This window comes from Schistocerca serialis, unplaced genomic scaffold (assembly GCF_023864345.2).
Source record: "Schistocerca serialis cubense isolate TAMUIC-IGC-003099 unplaced genomic scaffold, iqSchSeri2.2 HiC_scaffold_384, whole genome shotgun sequence".
Taxonomy (NCBI): Eukaryota; Metazoa; Arthropoda; class Insecta; order Orthoptera; family Acrididae; genus Schistocerca; species Schistocerca serialis.
Window position 1 is genome coordinate 1 of NW_026047959.1, and position 19,498 is coordinate 19,498.

A 19,498-nucleotide genomic window follows, 5' to 3' on the forward strand; every position below is an offset into this window, starting at 1 on the left:
AAGAAGGAGTGAGCCTCTCCACCGTATGAGAGGCAGTATCTAGGAGATACACACGGTAAAACATTCGACTTGCGTTAGCTCATCAATTGCTACACGTCATCGTCTGCAAGCTAAGATGGACACATCTGCACTGCCCAGTGAGGCGACACTTGTACTAACACCCGGTGGGCGGCTGTGAGACGAGGAGATGAGCTGCGGCTTCTGAGCGCGACTGTAACGCTGCGCCCTGGATCAAATAACACTGCACATTGCTGGTGACGCGCGTGTTTAGTAGTGACGCAACTGCTAGGATGCAGCTGAACGTCCATCTTTTGAGAGCGAGAAAATTTTCGCAGTCGGCAGGACTCGAACCTACGCTCCCAGAGGGAATCTGATTTCAAGTCAGACGCCTTAACCACTCGGCCACGACTGCCGGTGGCAGAAGCGACTCCCGACAAGTGGAACCGCCGTCTTTAGAAGCAATCTGATGGCAGAAAGCGGCGTGGCGTCACTCTTTTCTGTAGGGTTTCCATTAGCCGTTACGACAGTGTGTTAATTTTCGCCTGGCGGGGGTTTGAGCCCGGGACCCTTTGGTTGAAGGTCTAGCGCTCTACCGACTGAGCTGTCCGGTCCCTCGGCCGAGCGTTGTGGTGCATGCTACATGGTGTGCGAGTGATTCGCGTGTTGTAATTACTGGCTTATGGCTCCAATGGCGACTTCACCGACTTCCCACTGACGCACCGCTGACGCTAGTTTTGTGTCGTCTTAAAACGATGGACATACCTCCAAGCAGCTGCGAGATCTTAAGAAAAGAAACGCTGCACCACTGCCTTTGCCGCACTCGAATGATTGAATTGCGATTCTTAAAAAGAAATGAATGTTCGCTCTGTCCTACACTTTCGAGCACATCTGTGTACTCACGATCTCAGCGACGGCTTTCTGCAGTCCCAGCGTCAGTGCGAGGTGAACCGATGGCCACAGTAAGCAGCGGTCGTCGCGAAACTCAGTATTCTTAAACGGAAACTTTCGTCTTGTTGAGAATGGCGTCACTGGTTTGCACCCGCATTCGCCCACGCATGTCACATGTGTGCGAAAATTTTTGCTCCTCTTTACGCAAAATCGCACGCAGCCGGTAGGATTCGAACCTACGCTCCCAGAGGGAATCTGATTTCGAGTCAGACGCCTTAACCACTCGGCCACGACTGCTGGTAGCGCGGTGTTGTCCCGACACATGCAACTGCTACCGTTTAAAGCACTGTGGTGTCAGAAAACGGCGTAGCTTCATTATTTTCCGTAGCGTTTCCACCGCTACCAGACGAATCGCTACCAAAGTATTAAAATTTCCGCCCGGACAGGGACTTGAACCCTGGACCCTTAGGTTAAAAGCCTAATGCTCTACCGACTGAGCTATCCGGGCTCACACGACGCTGTGATACCTCTCACGATGCACAACTATACATTGACTCATGTCGTTTACTGTTGTGCAATCGCTGCATGGGGCCGTTACTAATAAAACGTCGCCTAAATGCTGTCTGCAGACTTATCGCACTAAGCTCGTAACACACTATCGAAGACTGCTGACACACGATGCAACAACAAATTGCAGGAGTCGTTGCGTCTCATACGTTGGAGCAGAGAATTTACATATTTTGTCGACACTCACTGGGCAATTGGAAAATTCGCAAGCATTTCGAATGCAATGTTTCCCACGTTTTCGCTCGTTTCACGGTTCCGTTGAAAACGTTCTTCACCACCTGACACAGAAAAAGGAACGCAGTCGGTAGGACTTTTTTGATTCTTTTGCTTCTAAGGGAGTTAGTTGTCTAGTGAGTTCCTCTTATGGCATGCACTAGACAACCAGAACAGCTACAGGAGAGAGTCATTTTTGTTGTCAGCGGTAGTTGCATTATCACCAACGCAGAGCCATTCCATTGGCGTCGCATCAAAACGAATACCTGCCGAAACCCGGGATCGAACCAGGGACCTTTAGATCTTCAGTCTAACGCTCTCCCAACTGAGCTATTTCGGCTGACATTGAACGTTCCTGTTTGCATGTGTTTGTTAACCTCTGCCTCGTTGCCAATTTCACAGTCACCTTCGTCTGATAAGACACAGGGACGCTGAAAGGCGAGCAGCCGATGCAGTGAAGTCCCACACACATTTCTTCTGCTTCCATCATCGTAACAAGCAAACATGTCGACTCGACTCGTGTAATATTCACTTCGCTGACTTCACGTGACGCCGCGCTGGCGCTAGAAAACCCGTGCTATATCGATGCCAGGGGCAACTCGTGTGCAGAGAACGAGACACAAGAAGGAGTGAGCCTCTCCACCGTATGAGAGGCAGTATCTAGGAGATACACACGGTAAAACATTCGACTTGCGTTAGCTCATCAATTGCTACACGTCATCGTCTGCAAGCTAAGATGGACACATCTGCACTGCCCAGTGAGGCGACACTTGTACTAACACCCGGTGGGCGGCTGTGAGACGAGGAGATGAGCTGCGGCTTCTGAGCGCGACTGTAACGCTGCGCCCTGGATCAAATAACACTGCACATTGCTGGTGACGCGCGTGTTTAGTAGTGACGCAACTGCTAGGATGCAGCTGAACGTCCATCTTTTGAGAGCGAGAAAATTTTCGCAGTCGGCAGGACTCGAACCTACGCTCCCAGAGGGAATCTGATTTCAAGTCAGACGCCTTAACCACTCGGCCACGACTGCCGGTGGCAGAAGCGACTCCCGACAAGTGGAACCGCCGTCTTTAGAAGCAATCTGATGGCAGAAAGCGGCGTGGCGTCACTCTTTTCTGTAGGGTTTCCATTAGCCGTTACGACAGTGTGTTAATTTTCGCCTGGCGGGGGTTTGAGCCCGGGACCCTTTGGTTGAAGGTCTAGCGCTCTACCGACTGAGCTGTCCGGTCCCTCGGCCGAGCGTTGTGGTGCATGCTACATGGTGTGCGAGTGATTCGCGTGTTGTAATTACTGGCTTATGGCTCCAATGGCGACTTCACCGACTTCCCACTGACGCACCGCTGACGCTAGTTTTGTGTCGTCTTAAAACGATGGACATACCTCCAAGCAGCTGCGAGATCTTAAGAAAAGAAACGCTGCACCACTGCCTTTGCCGCACTCGAATGATTGAATTGCGATTCTTAAAAAGAAATGAATGTTCGCTCTGTCCTACACTTTCGAGCACATCTGTGTACTCACGATCTCAGCGACGGCTTTCTGCAGTCCCAGCGTCAGTGCGAGGTGAACCGATGGCCACAGTAAGCAGCGGTCGTCGCGAAACTCAGTATTCTTAAACGGAAACTTTCGTCTTGTTGAGAATGGCGTCACTGGTTTGCACCCGCATTCGCCCACGCATGTCACATGTGTGCGAAAATTTTTGCTCCTCTTTACGCAAAATCGCACGCAGCCGGTAGGATTCGAACCTACGCTCCCAGAGGGAATCTGATTTCGAGTCAGACGCCTTAACCACTCGGCCACGACTGCTGGTAGCGCGGTGTTGTCCCGACACATGCAACTGCTACCGTTTAAAGCACTGTGGTGTCAGAAAACGGCGTAGCTTCATTATTTTCCGTAGCGTTTCCACCGCTACCAGACGAATCGCTACCAAAGTATTAAAATTTCCGCCCGGACAGGGACTTGAACCCTGGACCCTTAGGTTAAAAGCCTAATGCTCTACCGACTGAGCTATCCGGGCTCACACGACGCTGTGATACCTCTCACGATGCACAACTATACATTGACTCATGTCGTTTACTGTTGTGCAATCGCTGCATGGGGCCGTTACTAATAAAACGTCGCCTAAATGCTGTCTGCAGACTTATCGCACTAAGCTCGTAACACACTATCGAAGACTGCTGACACACGATGCAACAACAAATTGCAGGAGTCGTTGCGTCTCATACGTTGGAGCAGAGAATTTACATATTTTGTCGACACTCACTGGGCAATTGGAAAATTCGCAAGCATTTCGAATGCAATGTTTCCCACGTTTTCGCTCGTTTCACGGTTCCGTTGAAAACGTTCTTCACCACCTGACACAGAAAAAGGAACGCAGTCGGTAGGACTTTTTTGATTCTTTTGCTTCTAAGGGAGTTAGTTGTCTAGTGAGTTCCTCTTATGGCATGCACTAGACAACCAGAACAGCTACAGGAGAGAGTCATTTTTGTTGTCAGCGGTAGTTGCATTATCACCAACGCAGAGCCATTCCATTGGCGTCGCATCAAAACGAATACCTGCCGAAACCCGGGATCGAACCAGGGACCTTTAGATCTTCAGTCTAACGCTCTCCCAACTGAGCTATTTCGGCTGACATTGAACGTTCCTGTTTGCATGTGTTTGTTAACCTCTGCCTCGTTGCCAATTTCACAGTCACCTTCGTCTGATAAGACACAGGGACGCTGAAAGGCGAGCAGCCGATGCAGTGAAGTCCCACACACATTTCTTCTGCTTCCATCATCGTAACAAGCAAACATGTCGACTCGACTCGTGTAATATTCACTTCGCTGACTTCACGTGACGCCGCGCTGGCGCTAGAAAACCCGTGCTATATCGATGCCAGGGGCAACTCGTGTGCAGAGAACGAGACACAAGAAGGAGTGAGCCTCTCCACCGTATGAGAGGCAGTATCTAGGAGATACACACGGTAAAACATTCGACTTGCGTTAGCTCATCAATTGCTACACGTCATCGTCTGCAAGCTAAGATGGACACATCTGCACTGCCCAGTGAGGCGACACTTGTACTAACACCCGGTGGGCGGCTGTGAGACGAGGAGATGAGCTGCGGCTTCTGAGCGCGACTGTAACGCTGCGCCCTGGATCAAATAACACTGCACATTGCTGGTGACGCGCGTGTTTAGTAGTGACGCAACTGCTAGGATGCAGCTGAACGTCCATCTTTTGAGAGCGAGAAAATTTTCGCAGTCGGCAGGACTCGAACCTACGCTCCCAGAGGGAATCTGATTTCAAGTCAGACGCCTTAACCACTCGGCCACGACTGCCGGTGGCAGAAGCGACTCCCGACAAGTGGAACCGCCGTCTTTAGAAGCAATCTGATGGCAGAAAGCGGCGTGGCGTCACTCTTTTCTGTAGGGTTTCCATTAGCCGTTACGACAGTGTGTTAATTTTCGCCTGGCGGGGGTTTGAGCCCGGGACCCTTTGGTTGAAGGTCTAGCGCTCTACCGACTGAGCTGTCCGGTCCCTCGGCCGAGCGTTGTGGTGCATGCTACATGGTGTGCGAGTGATTCGCGTGTTGTAATTACTGGCTTATGGCTCCAATGGCGACTTCACCGACTTCCCACTGACGCACCGCTGACGCTAGTTTTGTGTCGTCTTAAAACGATGGACATACCTCCAAGCAGCTGCGAGATCTTAAGAAAAGAAACGCTGCACCACTGCCTTTGCCGCACTCGAATGATTGAATTGCGATTCTTAAAAAGAAATGAATGTTCGCTCTGTCCTACACTTTCGAGCACATCTGTGTACTCACGATCTCAGCGACGGCTTTCTGCAGTCCCAGCGTCAGTGCGAGGTGAACCGATGGCCACAGTAAGCAGCGGTCGTCGCGAAACTCAGTATTCTTAAACGGAAACTTTCGTCTTGTTGAGAATGGCGTCACTGGTTTGCACCCGCATTCGCCCACGCATGTCACATGTGTGCGAAAATTTTTGCTCCTCTTTACGCAAAATCGCACGCAGCCGGTAGGATTCGAACCTACGCTCCCAGAGGGAATCTGATTTCGAGTCAGACGCCTTAACCACTCGGCCACGACTGCTGGTAGCGCGGTGTTGTCCCGACACATGCAACTGCTACCGTTTAAAGCACTGTGGTGTCAGAAAACGGCGTAGCTTCATTATTTTCCGTAGCGTTTCCACCGCTACCAGACGAATCGCTACCAAAGTATTAAAATTTCCGCCCGGACAGGGACTTGAACCCTGGACCCTTAGGTTAAAAGCCTAATGCTCTACCGACTGAGCTATCCGGGCTCACACGACGCTGTGATACCTCTCACGATGCACAACTATACATTGACTCATGTCGTTTACTGTTGTGCAATCGCTGCATGGGGCCGTTACTAATAAAACGTCGCCTAAATGCTGTCTGCAGACTTATCGCACTAAGCTCGTAACACACTATCGAAGACTGCTGACACACGATGCAACAACAAATTGCAGGAGTCGTTGCGTCTCATACGTTGGAGCAGAGAATTTACATATTTTGTCGACACTCACTGGGCAATTGGAAAATTCGCAAGCATTTCGAATGCAATGTTTCCCACGTTTTCGCTCGTTTCACGGTTCCGTTGAAAACGTTCTTCACCACCTGACACAGAAAAAGGAACGCAGTCGGTAGGACTTTTTTGATTCTTTTGCTTCTAAGGGAGTTAGTTGTCTAGTGAGTTCCTCTTATGGCATGCACTAGACAACCAGAACAGCTACAGGAGAGAGTCATTTTTGTTGTCAGCGGTAGTTGCATTATCACCAACGCAGAGCCATTCCATTGGCGTCGCATCAAAACGAATACCTGCCGAAACCCGGGATCGAACCAGGGACCTTTAGATCTTCAGTCTAACGCTCTCCCAACTGAGCTATTTCGGCTGACATTGAACGTTCCTGTTTGCATGTGTTTGTTAACCTCTGCCTCGTTGCCAATTTCACAGTCACCTTCGTCTGATAAGACACAGGGACGCTGAAAGGCGAGCAGCCGATGCAGTGAAGTCCCACACACATTTCTTCTGCTTCCATCATCGTAACAAGCAAACATGTCGACTCGACTCGTGTAATATTCACTTCGCTGACTTCACGTGACGCCGCGCTGGCGCTAGAAAACCCGTGCTATATCGATGCCAGGGGCAACTCGTGTGCAGAGAACGAGACACAAGAAGGAGTGAGCCTCTCCACCGTATGAGAGGCAGTATCTAGGAGATACACACGGTAAAACATTCGACTTGCGTTAGCTCATCAATTGCTACACGTCATCGTCTGCAAGCTAAGATGGACACATCTGCACTGCCCAGTGAGGCGACACTTGTACTAACACCCGGTGGGCGGCTGTGAGACGAGGAGATGAGCTGCGGCTTCTGAGCGCGACTGTAACGCTGCGCCCTGGATCAAATAACACTGCACATTGCTGGTGACGCGCGTGTTTAGTAGTGACGCAACTGCTAGGATGCAGCTGAACGTCCATCTTTTGAGAGCGAGAAAATTTTCGCAGTCGGCAGGACTCGAACCTACGCTCCCAGAGGGAATCTGATTTCAAGTCAGACGCCTTAACCACTCGGCCACGACTGCCGGTGGCAGAAGCGACTCCCGACAAGTGGAACCGCCGTCTTTAGAAGCAATCTGATGGCAGAAAGCGGCGTGGCGTCACTCTTTTCTGTAGGGTTTCCATTAGCCGTTACGACAGTGTGTTAATTTTCGCCTGGCGGGGGTTTGAGCCCGGGACCCTTTGGTTGAAGGTCTGGCGCTCTACCGACTGAGCTGTCCGGTCCCTCGGCCGAGCGTTGTGGTGCATGCTACATGGTGTGCGAGTGATTCGCGTGTTGTAATTACTGGCTTATGGCTCCAATGGCGACTTCACCGACTTCCCACTGACGCACCGCTGACGCTAGTTTTGTGTCGTCTTAAAACGATGGACATACCTCCAAGCAGCTGCGAGATCTTAAGAAAAGAAACGCTGCACCACTGCCTTTGCCGCACTCGAATGATTGAATTGCGATTCTTAAAAAGAAATGAATGTTCGCTCTGTCCTACACTTTCGAGCACATCTGTGTACTCACGATCTCAGCGACGGCTTTCTGCAGTCCCAGCGTCAGTGCGAGGTGAACCGATGGCCACAGTAAGCAGCGGTCGTCGCGAAACTCAGTATTCTTAAACGGAAACTTTCGTCTTGTTGAGAATGGCGTCACTGGTTTGCACCCGCATTCGCCCACGCATGTCACATGTGTGCGAAAATTTTTGCTCCTCTTTACGCAAAATCGCACGCAGCCGGTAGGATTCGAACCTACGCTCCCAGAGGGAATCTGATTTCGAGTCAGACGCCTTAACCACTCGGCCACGACTGCTGGTAGCGCGGTGTTGTCCCGACACATGCAACTGCTACCGTTTAAAGCACTGTGGTGTCAGAAAACGGCGTAGCTTCATTATTTTCCGTAGCGTTTCCACCGCTACCAGACGAATCGCTACCAAAGTATTAAAATTTCCGCCCGGACAGGGACTTGAACCCTGGACCCTTAGGTTAAAAGCCTAATGCTCTACCGACTGAGCTATCCGGGCTCACACGACGCTGTGATACCTCTCACGATGCACAACTATACATTGACTCATGTCGTTTACTGTTGTGCAATCGCTGCATGGGGCCGTTACTAATAAAACGTCGCCTAAATGCTGTCTGCAGACTTATCGCACTAAGCTCGTAACACACTATCGAAGACTGCTGACACACGATGCAACAACAAATTGCAGGAGTCGTTGCGTCTCATACGTTGGAGCAGAGAATTTACATATTTTGTCGACACTCACTGGGCAATTGGAAAATTCGCAAGCATTTCGAATGCAATGTTTCCCACGTTTTCGCTCGTTTCACGGTTCCGTTGAAAACGTTCTTCACCACCTGACACAGAAAAAGGAACGCAGTCGGTAGGACTTTTTTGATTCTTTTGCTTCTAAGGGAGTTAGTTGTCTAGTGAGTTCCTCTTATGGCATGCACTAGACAACCAGAACAGCTACAGGAGAGAGTCATTTTTGTTGTCAGCGGTAGTTGCATTATCACCAACGCAGAGCCATTCCATTGGCGTCGCATCAAAACGAATACCTGCCGAAACCCGGGATCGAACCAGGGACCTTTAGATCTTCAGTCTAACGCTCTCCCAACTGAGCTATTTCGGCTGACATTGAACGTTCCTGTTTGCATGTGTTTGTTAACCTCTGCCTCGTTGCCAATTTCACAGTCACCTTCGTCTGATAAGACACAGGGACGCTGAAAGGCGAGCAGCCGATGCAGTGAAGTCCCACACACATTTCTTCTGCTTCCATCATCGTAACAAGCAAACATGTCGACTCGACTCGTGTAATATTCACTTCGCTGACTTCACGTGACGCCGCGCTGGCGCTAGAAAACCCGTGCTATATCGATGCCAGGGGCAACTCGTGTGCAGAGAACGAGACACAAGAAGGAGTGAGCCTCTCCACCGTATGAGAGGCAGTATCTAGGAGATACACACGGTAAAACATTCGACTTGCGTTAGCTCATCAATTGCTACACGTCATCGTCTGCAAGCTAAGATGGACACATCTGCACTGCCCAGTGAGGCGACACTTGTACTAACACCCGGTGGGCGGCTGTGAGACGAGGAGATGAGCTGCGGCTTCTGAGCGCGACTGTAACGCTGCGCCCTGGATCAAATAACACTGCACATTGCTGGTGACGCGCGTGTTTAGTAGTGACGCAACTGCTAGGATGCAGCTGAACGTCCATCTTTTGAGAGCGAGAAAATTTTCGCAGTCGGCAGGACTCGAACCTACGCTCCCAGAGGGAATCTGATTTCAAGTCAGACGCCTTAACCACTCGGCCACGACTGCCGGTGGCAGAAGCGACTCCCGACAAGTGGAACCGCCGTCTTTAGAAGCAATCTGATGGCAGAAAGCGGCGTGGCGTCACTCTTTTCTGTAGGGTTTCCATTAGCCGTTACGACAGTGTGTTAATTTTCGCCTGGCGGGGGTTTGAGCCCGGGACCCTTTGGTTGAAGGTCTAGCGCTCTACCGACTGAGCTGTCCGGTCCCTCGGCCGAGCGTTGTGGTGCATGCTACATGGTGTGCGAGTGATTCGCGTGTTGTAATTACTGGCTTATGGCTCCAATGGCGACTTCACCGACTTCCCACTGACGCACCGCTGACGCTAGTTTTGTGTCGTCTTAAAACGATGGACATACCTCCAAGCAGCTGCGAGATCTTAAGAAAAGAAACGCTGCACCACTGCCTTTGCCGCACTCGAATGATTGAATTGCGATTCTTAAAAAGAAATGAATGTTCGCTCTGTCCTACACTTTCGAGCACATCTGTGTACTCACGATCTCAGCGACGGCTTTCTGCAGTCCCAGCGTCAGTGCGAGGTGAACCGATGGCCACAGTAAGCAGCGGTCGTCGCGAAACTCAGTATTCTTAAACGGAAACTTTCGTCTTGTTGAGAATGGCGTCACTGGTTTGCACCCGCATTCGCCCACGCATGTCACATGTGTGCGAAAATTTTTGCTCCTCTTTACGCAAAATCGCACGCAGCCGGTAGGATTCGAACCTACGCTCCCAGAGGGAATCTGATTTCGAGTCAGACGCCTTAACCACTCGGCCACGACTGCTGGTAGCGCGGTGTTGTCCCGACACATGCAACTGCTACCGTTTAAAGCACTGTGGTGTCAGAAAACGGCGTAGCTTCATTATTTTCCGTAGCGTTTCCACCGCTACCAGACGAATCGCTACCAAAGTATTAAAATTTCCGCCCGGACAGGGACTTGAACCCTGGACCCTTAGGTTAAAAGCCTAATGCTCTACCGACTGAGCTATCCGGGCTCACACGACGCTGTGATACCTCTCACGATGCACAACTATACATTGACTCATGTCGTTTACTGTTGTGCAATCGCTGCATGGGGCCGTTACTAATAAAACGTCGCCTAAATGCTGTCTGCAGACTTATCGCACTAAGCTCGTAACACACTATCGAAGACTGCTGACACACGATGCAACAACAAATTGCAGGAGTCGTTGCGTCTCATACGTTGGAGCAGAGAATTTACATATTTTGTCGACACTCACTGGGCAATTGGAAAATTCGCAAGCATTTCGAATGCAATGTTTCCCACGTTTTCGCTCGTTTCACGGTTCCGTTGAAAACGTTCTTCACCACCTGACACAGAAAAAGGAACGCAGTCGGTAGGACTTTTTTGATTCTTTTGCTTCTAAGGGAGTTAGTTGTCTAGTGAGTTCCTCTTATGGCATGCACTAGACAACCAGAACAGCTACAGGAGAGAGTCATTTTTGTTGTCAGCGGTAGTTGCATTATCACCAACGCAGAGCCATTCCATTGGCGTCGCATCAAAACGAATACCTGCCGAAACCCGGGATCGAACCAGGGACCTTTAGATCTTCAGTCTAACGCTCTCCCAACTGAGCTATTTCGGCTGACATTGAACGTTCCTGTTTGCATGTGTTTGTTAACCTCTGCCTCGTTGCCAATTTCACAGTCACCTTCGTCTGATAAGACACAGGGACGCTGAAAGGCGAGCAGCCGATGCAGTGAAGTCCCACACACATTTCTTCTGCTTCCATCATCGTAACAAGCAAACATGTCGACTCGACTCGTGTAATATTCACTTCGCTGACTTCACGTGACGCCGCGCTGGCGCTAGAAAACCCGTGCTATATCGATGCCAGGGGCAACTCGTGTGCAGAGAACGAGACACAAGAAGGAGTGAGCCTCTCCACCGTATGAGAGGCAGTATCTAGGAGATACACACGGTAAAACATTCGACTTGCGTTAGCTCATCAATTGCTACACGTCATCGTCTGCAAGCTAAGATGGACACATCTGCACTGCCCAGTGAGGCGACACTTGTACTAACACCCGGTGGGCGGCTGTGAGACGAGGAGATGAGCTGCGGCTTCTGAGCGCGACTGTAACGCTGCGCCCTGGATCAAATAACACTGCACATTGCTGGTGACGCGCGTGTTTAGTAGTGACGCAACTGCTAGGATGCAGCTGAACGTCCATCTTTTGAGAGCGAGAAAATTTTCGCAGTCGGCAGGACTCGAACCTACGCTCCCAGAGGGAATCTGATTTCAAGTCAGACGCCTTAACCACTCGGCCACGACTGCCGGTGGCAGAAGCGACTCCCGACAAGTGGAACCGCCGTCTTTAGAAGCAATCTGATGGCAGAAAGCGGCGTGGCGTCACTCTTTTCTGTAGGGTTTCCATTAGCCGTTACGACAGTGTGTTAATTTTCGCCTGGCGGGGGTTTGAGCCCGGGACCCTTTGGTTGAAGGTCTAGCGCTCTACCGACTGAGCTGTCCGGTCCCTCGGCCGAGCGTTGTGGTGCATGCTACATGGTGTGCGAGTGATTCGCGTGTTGTAATTACTGGCTTATGGCTCCAATGGCGACTTCACCGACTTCCCACTGACGCACCGCTGACGCTAGTTTTGTGTCGTCTTAAAACGATGGACATACCTCCAAGCAGCTGCGAGATCTTAAGAAAAGAAACGCTGCACCACTGCCTTTGCCGCACTCGAATGATTGAATTGCGATTCTTAAAAAGAAATGAATGTTCGCTCTGTCCTACACTTTCGAGCACATCTGTGTACTCACGATCTCAGCGACGGCTTTCTGCAGTCCCAGCGTCAGTGCGAGGTGAACCGATGGCCACAGTAAGCAGCGGTCGTCGCGAAACTCAGTATTCTTAAACGGAAACTTTCGTCTTGTTGAGAATGGCGTCACTGGTTTGCACCCGCATTCGCCCACGCATGTCACATGTGTGCGAAAATTTTTGCTCCTCTTTACACAAAATCGCACGCAGCCGGTAGGATTCGAACCTACGCTCCCAGAGGGAATCTGATTTCGAGTCAGACGCCTTAACCACTCGGCCACGACTGCTGGTAGCGCGGTGTTGTCCCGACACATGCAACTGCTACCGTTTAAAGCACTGTGGTGTCAGAAAACGGCGTAGCTTCATTATTTTCCGTAGCGTTTCCACCGCTACCAGACGAATCGCTACCAAAGTATTAAAATTTCCGCCCGGACAGGGACTTGAACCCTGGACCCTTAGGTTAAAAGCCTAATGCTCTACCGACTGAGCTATCCGGGCTCACACGACGCTGTGATACCTCTCACGATGCACAACTATACATTGACTCATGTCGTTTACTGTTGTGCAATCGCTGCATGGGGCCGTTACTAATAAAACGTCGCCTAAATGCTGTCTGCAGACTTATCGCACTAAGCTCGTAACACACTATCGAAGACTGCTGACACACGATGCAACAACAAATTGCAGGAGTCGTTGCGTCTCATACGTTGGAGCAGAGAATTTACATATTTTGTCGACACTCACTGGGCAATTGGAAAATTCGCAAGCATTTCGAATGCAATGTTTCCCACGTTTTCGCTCGTTTCACGGTTCCGTTGAAATCGTTCTTCACCACCTGACACAGAAAAAGGAACGCAGTCGGTAGGACTTTTTTGATTCTTTTGCTTCTAAGGGAGTTAGTTGTCTAGTGAGTTCCTCTTATGGCATGCACTAGACAACCAGAACAGCTACAGGAGAGAGTCATTTTTGTTGTCAGCGGTAGTTGCATTATCACCAACGCAGAGCCATTCCATTGGCGTCGCATCAAAACGAATACCTGCCGAAACCCGGGATCGAACCAGGGACCTTTAGATCTTCAGTCTAACGCTCTCCCAACTGAGCTATTTCGGCTGACATTGAACGTTCCTGTTTGCATGTGTTTGTTAACCTCTGCCTCGTTGCCAATTTCACAGTCACCTTCGTCTGATAAGACACAGGGACGCTGAAAGGCGAGCAGCCGATGCAGTGAAGTCCCACACACATTTCTTCTGCTTCCATCATCGTAACAAGCAAACATGTCGACTCGACTCGTGTAATATTCACTTCGCTGACTTCACGTGACGCCGCGCTGGCGCTAGAAAACCCGTGCTATATCGATGCCAGGGGCAACTCGTGTGCAGAGAACGAGACACAAGAAGGAGTGAGCCTCTCCACCGTATGAGAGGCAGTATCTAGGAGATACACACGGTAAAACATTCGACTTGCGTTAGCTCATCAATTGCTACACGTCATCGTCTGCAAGCTAAGATGGACACATCTGCACTGCCCAGTGAGGCGACACTTGTACTAACACCCGGTGGGCGGCTGTGAGACGAGGAGATGAGCTGCGGCTTCTGAGCGCGACTGTAACGCTGCGCCCTGGATCAAATAACACTGCACATTGCTGGTGACGCGCGTGTTTAGTAGTGACGCAACTGCTAGGATGCAGCTGAACGTCCATCTTTTGAGAGCGAGAAAATTTTCGCAGTCGGCAGGACTCGAACCTACGCTCCCAGAGGGAATCTGATTTCAAGTCAGACGCCTTAACCACTCGGCCACGACTGCCGGTGGCAGAAGCGACTCCCGACAAGTGGAACCGCCGTCTTTAGAAGCAATCTGATGGCAGAAAGCGGCGTGGCGTCACTCTTTTCTGTAGGGTTTCCATTAGCCGTTACGACAGTGTGTTAATTTTCGCCTGGCGGGGGTTTGAGCCCGGGACCCTTTGGTTGAAGGTCTAGCGCTCTACCGACTGAGCTGTCCGGTCCCTCGGCCGAGCGTTGTGGTGCATGCTACATGGTGTGCGAGTGATTCGCGTGTTGTAATTACTGGCTTATGGCTCCAATGGCGACTTCACCGACTTCCCACTGACGCACCGCTGACGCTAGTTTTGTGTCGTCTTAAAACGATGGACATACCTCCAAGCAGCTGCGAGATCTTAAGAAAAGAAACGCTGCACCACTGCCTTTGCCGCACTCGAATGATTGAATTGCGATTCTTAAAAAGAAATGAATGTTCGCTCTGTCCTACACTTTCGAGCACATCTGTGTACTCACGATCTCAGCGACGGCTTTCTGCAGTCCCAGCGTCAGTGCGAGGTGAACCGATGGCCACAGTAAGCAGCGGTCGTCGCGAAACTCAGTATTCTTAAACGGAAACTTTCGTCTTGTTGAGAATGGCGTCACTGGTTTGCACCCGCATTCGCCCACGCATGTCACATGTGTGCGAAAATTTTTGCTCCTCTTTACACAAAATCGCACGCAGCCGGTAGGATTCGAACCTACGCTCCCAGAGGGAATCTGATTTCGAGTCAGACGCCTTAACCACTCGGCCACGACTGCTGGTAGCGCGGTGTTGTCCCGACACATGCAACTGCTACCGTTTAAAGCACTGTGGTGTCAGAAAACGGCGTAGCTTCATTATTTTCCGTAGCGTTTCCACCGCTACCAGACGAATCGCTACCAAAGTATTAAAATTTCCGCCCGGACAGGGACTTGAACCCTGGACCCTTAGGTTAAAAGCCTAATGCTCTACCGACTGAGCTATCCGGGCTCACACGACGCTGTGATACCTCTCACGATGCACAACTATACATTGACTCATGTCGTTTACTGTTGTGCAATCGCTGCATGGGGCCGTTACTAATAAAACGTCGCCTAAATGCTGTCTGCAGACTTATCGCACTAAGCTCGTAACACACTATCGAAGACTGCTGACACACGATGCAACAACAAATTGCAGGAGTCGTTGCGTCTCATACGTTGGAGCAGAGAATTTACATATTTTGTCGACACTCACTGGGCAATTGGAAAATTCGCAAGCATTTCGAATGCAATGTTTCCCACGTTTTCGCTCGTTTCACGGTTCCGTTGAAATCGTTCTTCACCACCTGACACAGAAAAAGGAACGCAGTCGGTAGGACTTTTTTGATTCTTTTGCTTCTAAGGGAGTTAGTTGTCTAGTGAGTTCCTCTTATGGCATGCACTAGACAACCAGAACAGCTACAGGAGAGAGTCATTTTTGTTGTCAGCGGTAGTTGCATTATCACCAACGCAGAGCCATTCCATTGGCGTCGCATCAAAACGAATACCTGCCGAAACCCGGGATCGAACCAGGGACCTTTAGATCTTCAGTCTAACGCTCTCCCAACTGAGCTATTTCGGCTGACATTGAACGTTCCTGTTTGCATGTGTTTGTTAACCTCTGCCTCGTTGCCAATTTCACAGTCACCTTCGTCTGATAAGACACAGGGACGCTGAAAGGCGAGCAGCCGATGCAGTGAAGTCCCACACACATTTCTTCTGCTTCCATCATCGTAACAAGCAAACATGTCGACTCGACTCGTGTAATATTCACTTCGCTGACTTCACGTGACGCCGCGCTGGCGCTAGAAAACCCGTGCTATATCGATGCCAGGGGCAACTCGTGTGCAGAGAACGAGACACAAGAAGGAGTGAGCCTCTCCACCGTATGAGAGGCAGTATCTAGGAGATACACACGGTAAAACATTCGACTTGCGTTAGCTCATCAATTGCTACACGTCATCGTCTGCAAGCTAAGATGGACACATCTGCACTGCCCAGTGAGGCGACACTTGTACTAACACCCGGTGGGCGGCTGTGAGACGAGGAGATGAGCTGCGGCTTCTGAGCGCGACTGTAACGCTGCGCCCTGGATCAAATAACACTGCACATTGCTGGTGACGCGCGTGTTTAGTAGTGACGCAACTGCTAGGATGCAGCTGAACGTCCATCTTTTGAGAGCGAGAAAATTTTCGCAGTCGGCAGGACTCGAACCTACGCTCCCAGAGGGAATCTGATTTCAAGTCAGACGCCTTAACCACTCGGCCACGACTGCCGGTGGCAGAAGCGACTCCCGACAAGTGGAACCGCCGTCTTTAGAAGCAATCTGATGGCAGAAAGCGGCGTGGCGTCACTCTTTTCTGTAGGGTTTCCATTAGCCGTTACGACAGTGTGTTAATTTTCGCCTGGCGGGGGTTTGAGCCCGGGACCCTTTGGTTGAAGGTCTAGCGCTCTACCGACTGAGCTGTCCGGTCCCTCGGCCGAGCGTTGTGGTGCATGCTACATGGTGTGCGAGTGATTCGCGTGTTGTAATTACTGGCTTATGGCTCCAATGGCGACTTCACCGACTTCCCACTGACGCACCGCTGACGCTAGTTTTGTGTCGTCTTAAAACGATGGACATACCTCCAAGCAGCTGCGAGATCTTAAGAAAAGAAACGCTGCACCACTGCCTTTGCCGCACTCGAATGATTGAATTGCGATTCTTAAAAAGAAATGAATGTTCGCTCTGTCCTACACTTTCGAGCACATCTGTGTACTCACGATCTCAGCGACGGCTTTCTGCAGTCCCAGCGTCAGTGCGAGGTGAACCGATGGCCACAGTAAGCAGCGGTCGTCGCGAAACTCAGTATTCTTAAACGGAAACTTTCGTCTTGTTGAGAATGGCGTCACTGGTTTGCACCCGCATTCGCCCACGCATGTCACATGTGTGCGAAAATTTTTGCTCCTCTTTACACAAAATCGCACGCAGCCGGTAGGATTCGAACCTACGCTCCCAGAGGGAATCTGATTTCGAGTCAGACGCCTTAACCACTCGGCCACGACTGCTGGTAGCGCGGTGTTGTCCCGACACATGCAACTGCTACCGTTTAAAGCACTGTGGTGTCAGAAAACGGCGTAGCTTCATTATTTTCCGTAGCGTTTCCACCGCTACCAGACGAATCGCTACCAAAGTATTAAAATTTCCGCCCGGACAGGGACTTGAACCCTGGACCCTTAGGTTAAAAGCCTAATGCTCTACCGACTGAGCTATCCGGGCTCACACGACGCTGTGATACCTCTCACGATGCACAACTATACATTGACTCATGTCGTTTACTGTTGTGCAATCGCTGCATGGGGCCGTTACTAATAAAACGTCGCCTAAATGCTGTCTGCAGACTTATCGCACTAAGCTCGTAACACACTATCGAAGACTGCTGACACACGATGCAACAACAAATTGCAGGAGTCGTTGCGTCTCATACGTTGGAGCAGAGAATTTACATATTTTGTCGACACTCACTGGGCAATTGGAAAATTCGCAAGCATTTCGAATGCAATGTTTCCCACGTTTTCGCTCGTTTCACGGTTCCGTTGAAATCGTTCTTCACCACCTGACACAGAAAAAGGAACGCAGTCGGTAGGACTTTTTTGATTCTTTTGCTTCTAAGGGAGTTAGTTGTCTAGTGAGTTCCTCTTATGGCATGCACTAGACAACCAGAACAGCTACAGGAGAGAGTCATTTTTGTTGTCAGCGGTAGTTGCATTATCACCAACGCAGAGCCATTCCATTGGCGTCGCATCAAAACGAATACCTGCCGAAACCCGGGATCGAACCAGGGACCTTTAGATCTTCAGTCTAACGCTCTCCCAACTGAGCTATTTCGGCTGACATTGAACGTTCCTGTTTGCATGTGTTTGTTAACCTCTGCCTCGTTGCCAATTTCACAGTCACCTTCGTCTGATAAGACACAGGGACGCTGAAAGGCGAGCAGCCGATGCAGTGAAGTCCCACACACATTTCTTCTGCTTCCATCATCGTAACAAGCAAACATGTCGACTCGACTCGTGTAATATTCACTTCGCTGACTTCACGTGACGCCGCGCTGGCGCTAGAAAACCCGTGCTATATCGATGCCAGGGGCAACTCGTGTGCAGAGAACGAGACACAAGAAGGAGTGAGCCTCTCCACCGTATGAGAGGCAGTATCTAGGAGATACACACGGTAAAACATTCGACTTGCGTTAGCTCATCAATTGCTACACGTCATCGTCTGCAAGCTAAGATGGACACATCTGCACTGCCCAGTGAGGCGACACTTGTACTAACACCCGGTGGGCGGCTGTGAGACGAGGAGATGAGCTGCGGCTTCTGAGCGCGACTGTAACGCTGCGCCCTGGATCAAATAACACTGCACATTGCTGGTGACGCGCGTGTTTAGTAGTGACGCAACTGCTAGGATGCAGCTGAACGTCCATCTTTTGAGAGCGAGAAAATTTTCGCAGTCGGCAGGACTCGAACCTACGCTCCCAGAGGGAATCTGATTTCAAGTCAGACGCCTTAACCACTCGGCCACGACTGCCGGTGGCAGAAGCGACTCCCGACAAGTGGAACCGCCGTCTTTAGAAGCAATCTGATGGCAGAAAGCGGCGTGGCGTCACTCTTTTCTGTAGGGTTTCCATTAGCCGTTACGACAGTGTGTTAATTTTCGCCTGGCGGGGGTTTGAGCCCGGGACCCTTTGGTTGAAGGTCTAGCGCTCTACCGACTGAGCTGTCCGGTCCCTCGGCCGAGCGTTGTGGTGCATGCTACATGGTGTGCGAGTGATTCGCGTGTTGTAATTACTGGCTTATGGCTCCAATGGCGACTTCACCGACTTCCCACTGACGCACCGCTGACGCTAGTTTTGTGTCGTCTTAAAACGATGGACATACCTCCAAGCAGCTGCGAGATCTTAAGAAAAGAAACGCTGCACCACTGCCTTTGCCGCACTCGAATGATTGAATTGCGATTCTTAAAAAGAAATGAATGTTCGCTCTGTCCTACACTTTCGAGCACATCTGTGTACTCACGATCTCAGCGACGGCTTTCTGCAGTCCCAGCGTCAGTGCGAGGTGAACCGATGGCCACAGTAAGCAGCGGTCGTCGCGAAACTCAGTATTCTTAAACGGAAACTTTCGTCTTGTTGAGAATGGCGTCACTGGTTTGCACCCGCATTCGCCCACGCATGTCACATGTGTGCGAAAATTTTTGCTCCTCTTTACGCAAAATCGCACGCAGCCGGTAGGATTCGAACCTACGCTCCCAGAGGGAATCTGATTTCGAGTCAGACGCCTTAACCACTCGGCCACGACTGCC

The 19,498-nt window shown here is 50.6% G+C and overlaps 34 non-coding genes across 34 annotated transcripts; all 34 read right to left on the minus strand.

Annotated features, from left to right (window-relative positions):
- Positions 1-330: 330 nt before the first annotated feature.
- On the minus strand, positions 331-412 carry Trnas-uga (transfer RNA serine (anticodon UGA)). Its single transcript has one exon. It is a non-coding gene; the product is annotated as a tRNA-Ser (tRNA).
- A 691-nt stretch (positions 413-1,103) lies between these two features.
- On the minus strand, positions 1,104-1,185 carry Trnas-cga (transfer RNA serine (anticodon CGA)). The gene has a single exon. It is a non-coding gene; the product is annotated as a tRNA-Ser (tRNA).
- Positions 1,186-1,323: 138 nt separating this feature from the next.
- Trnak-uuu (transfer RNA lysine (anticodon UUU)) lies at positions 1,324-1,396 on the minus strand. Its single transcript has one exon. It is a non-coding gene; the product is annotated as a tRNA-Lys (tRNA).
- A 539-nt stretch (positions 1,397-1,935) lies between these two features.
- Positions 1,936-2,008, minus strand: Trnaf-gaa (transfer RNA phenylalanine (anticodon GAA)). Its single transcript has one exon. It is a non-coding gene; the product is annotated as a tRNA-Phe (tRNA).
- Positions 2,009-2,619: 611 nt separating this feature from the next.
- Trnas-uga (transfer RNA serine (anticodon UGA)) lies at positions 2,620-2,701 on the minus strand. Its single transcript has one exon. It is a non-coding gene; the product is annotated as a tRNA-Ser (tRNA).
- Positions 2,702-3,392: 691 nt separating this feature from the next.
- Trnas-cga (transfer RNA serine (anticodon CGA)) lies at positions 3,393-3,474 on the minus strand. The gene has a single exon. It is a non-coding gene; the product is annotated as a tRNA-Ser (tRNA).
- Positions 3,475-3,612: 138 nt separating this feature from the next.
- Positions 3,613-3,685, minus strand: Trnak-uuu (transfer RNA lysine (anticodon UUU)). Its single transcript has one exon. It is a non-coding gene; the product is annotated as a tRNA-Lys (tRNA).
- A 539-nt stretch (positions 3,686-4,224) lies between these two features.
- Trnaf-gaa (transfer RNA phenylalanine (anticodon GAA)) lies at positions 4,225-4,297 on the minus strand. The gene has a single exon. It is a non-coding gene; the product is annotated as a tRNA-Phe (tRNA).
- Positions 4,298-4,908: 611 nt separating this feature from the next.
- Trnas-uga (transfer RNA serine (anticodon UGA)) lies at positions 4,909-4,990 on the minus strand. The gene has a single exon. It is a non-coding gene; the product is annotated as a tRNA-Ser (tRNA).
- Positions 4,991-5,681: 691 nt separating this feature from the next.
- On the minus strand, positions 5,682-5,763 carry Trnas-cga (transfer RNA serine (anticodon CGA)). The gene has a single exon. It is a non-coding gene; the product is annotated as a tRNA-Ser (tRNA).
- A 138-nt stretch (positions 5,764-5,901) lies between these two features.
- Trnak-uuu (transfer RNA lysine (anticodon UUU)) lies at positions 5,902-5,974 on the minus strand. Its single transcript has one exon. It is a non-coding gene; the product is annotated as a tRNA-Lys (tRNA).
- A 539-nt stretch (positions 5,975-6,513) lies between these two features.
- Trnaf-gaa (transfer RNA phenylalanine (anticodon GAA)) lies at positions 6,514-6,586 on the minus strand. Its single transcript has one exon. It is a non-coding gene; the product is annotated as a tRNA-Phe (tRNA).
- A 611-nt stretch (positions 6,587-7,197) lies between these two features.
- Trnas-uga (transfer RNA serine (anticodon UGA)) lies at positions 7,198-7,279 on the minus strand. Its single transcript has one exon. It is a non-coding gene; the product is annotated as a tRNA-Ser (tRNA).
- Positions 7,280-7,970: 691 nt separating this feature from the next.
- On the minus strand, positions 7,971-8,052 carry Trnas-cga (transfer RNA serine (anticodon CGA)). The gene has a single exon. It is a non-coding gene; the product is annotated as a tRNA-Ser (tRNA).
- A 138-nt stretch (positions 8,053-8,190) lies between these two features.
- Trnak-uuu (transfer RNA lysine (anticodon UUU)) lies at positions 8,191-8,263 on the minus strand. Its single transcript has one exon. It is a non-coding gene; the product is annotated as a tRNA-Lys (tRNA).
- Positions 8,264-8,802: 539 nt separating this feature from the next.
- Positions 8,803-8,875, minus strand: Trnaf-gaa (transfer RNA phenylalanine (anticodon GAA)). Its single transcript has one exon. It is a non-coding gene; the product is annotated as a tRNA-Phe (tRNA).
- A 611-nt stretch (positions 8,876-9,486) lies between these two features.
- Positions 9,487-9,568, minus strand: Trnas-uga (transfer RNA serine (anticodon UGA)). Its single transcript has one exon. It is a non-coding gene; the product is annotated as a tRNA-Ser (tRNA).
- Positions 9,569-10,259: 691 nt separating this feature from the next.
- Positions 10,260-10,341, minus strand: Trnas-cga (transfer RNA serine (anticodon CGA)). Its single transcript has one exon. It is a non-coding gene; the product is annotated as a tRNA-Ser (tRNA).
- Positions 10,342-10,479: 138 nt separating this feature from the next.
- On the minus strand, positions 10,480-10,552 carry Trnak-uuu (transfer RNA lysine (anticodon UUU)). Its single transcript has one exon. It is a non-coding gene; the product is annotated as a tRNA-Lys (tRNA).
- A 539-nt stretch (positions 10,553-11,091) lies between these two features.
- Positions 11,092-11,164, minus strand: Trnaf-gaa (transfer RNA phenylalanine (anticodon GAA)). The gene has a single exon. It is a non-coding gene; the product is annotated as a tRNA-Phe (tRNA).
- A 611-nt stretch (positions 11,165-11,775) lies between these two features.
- Trnas-uga (transfer RNA serine (anticodon UGA)) lies at positions 11,776-11,857 on the minus strand. The gene has a single exon. It is a non-coding gene; the product is annotated as a tRNA-Ser (tRNA).
- A 691-nt stretch (positions 11,858-12,548) lies between these two features.
- Trnas-cga (transfer RNA serine (anticodon CGA)) lies at positions 12,549-12,630 on the minus strand. The gene has a single exon. It is a non-coding gene; the product is annotated as a tRNA-Ser (tRNA).
- A 138-nt stretch (positions 12,631-12,768) lies between these two features.
- On the minus strand, positions 12,769-12,841 carry Trnak-uuu (transfer RNA lysine (anticodon UUU)). Its single transcript has one exon. It is a non-coding gene; the product is annotated as a tRNA-Lys (tRNA).
- Positions 12,842-13,380: 539 nt separating this feature from the next.
- On the minus strand, positions 13,381-13,453 carry Trnaf-gaa (transfer RNA phenylalanine (anticodon GAA)). Its single transcript has one exon. It is a non-coding gene; the product is annotated as a tRNA-Phe (tRNA).
- Positions 13,454-14,064: 611 nt separating this feature from the next.
- Trnas-uga (transfer RNA serine (anticodon UGA)) lies at positions 14,065-14,146 on the minus strand. Its single transcript has one exon. It is a non-coding gene; the product is annotated as a tRNA-Ser (tRNA).
- Positions 14,147-14,837: 691 nt separating this feature from the next.
- Positions 14,838-14,919, minus strand: Trnas-cga (transfer RNA serine (anticodon CGA)). The gene has a single exon. It is a non-coding gene; the product is annotated as a tRNA-Ser (tRNA).
- A 138-nt stretch (positions 14,920-15,057) lies between these two features.
- On the minus strand, positions 15,058-15,130 carry Trnak-uuu (transfer RNA lysine (anticodon UUU)). The gene has a single exon. It is a non-coding gene; the product is annotated as a tRNA-Lys (tRNA).
- Positions 15,131-15,669: 539 nt separating this feature from the next.
- Positions 15,670-15,742, minus strand: Trnaf-gaa (transfer RNA phenylalanine (anticodon GAA)). The gene has a single exon. It is a non-coding gene; the product is annotated as a tRNA-Phe (tRNA).
- A 611-nt stretch (positions 15,743-16,353) lies between these two features.
- Positions 16,354-16,435, minus strand: Trnas-uga (transfer RNA serine (anticodon UGA)). The gene has a single exon. It is a non-coding gene; the product is annotated as a tRNA-Ser (tRNA).
- Positions 16,436-17,126: 691 nt separating this feature from the next.
- Positions 17,127-17,208, minus strand: Trnas-cga (transfer RNA serine (anticodon CGA)). Its single transcript has one exon. It is a non-coding gene; the product is annotated as a tRNA-Ser (tRNA).
- Positions 17,209-17,346: 138 nt separating this feature from the next.
- Positions 17,347-17,419, minus strand: Trnak-uuu (transfer RNA lysine (anticodon UUU)). The gene has a single exon. It is a non-coding gene; the product is annotated as a tRNA-Lys (tRNA).
- Positions 17,420-17,958: 539 nt separating this feature from the next.
- Positions 17,959-18,031, minus strand: Trnaf-gaa (transfer RNA phenylalanine (anticodon GAA)). Its single transcript has one exon. It is a non-coding gene; the product is annotated as a tRNA-Phe (tRNA).
- A 611-nt stretch (positions 18,032-18,642) lies between these two features.
- Positions 18,643-18,724, minus strand: Trnas-uga (transfer RNA serine (anticodon UGA)). Its single transcript has one exon. It is a non-coding gene; the product is annotated as a tRNA-Ser (tRNA).
- A 691-nt stretch (positions 18,725-19,415) lies between these two features.
- Positions 19,416-19,497, minus strand: Trnas-cga (transfer RNA serine (anticodon CGA)). Its single transcript has one exon. It is a non-coding gene; the product is annotated as a tRNA-Ser (tRNA).
- Position 19,498: the final 1 nt, after the last annotated feature.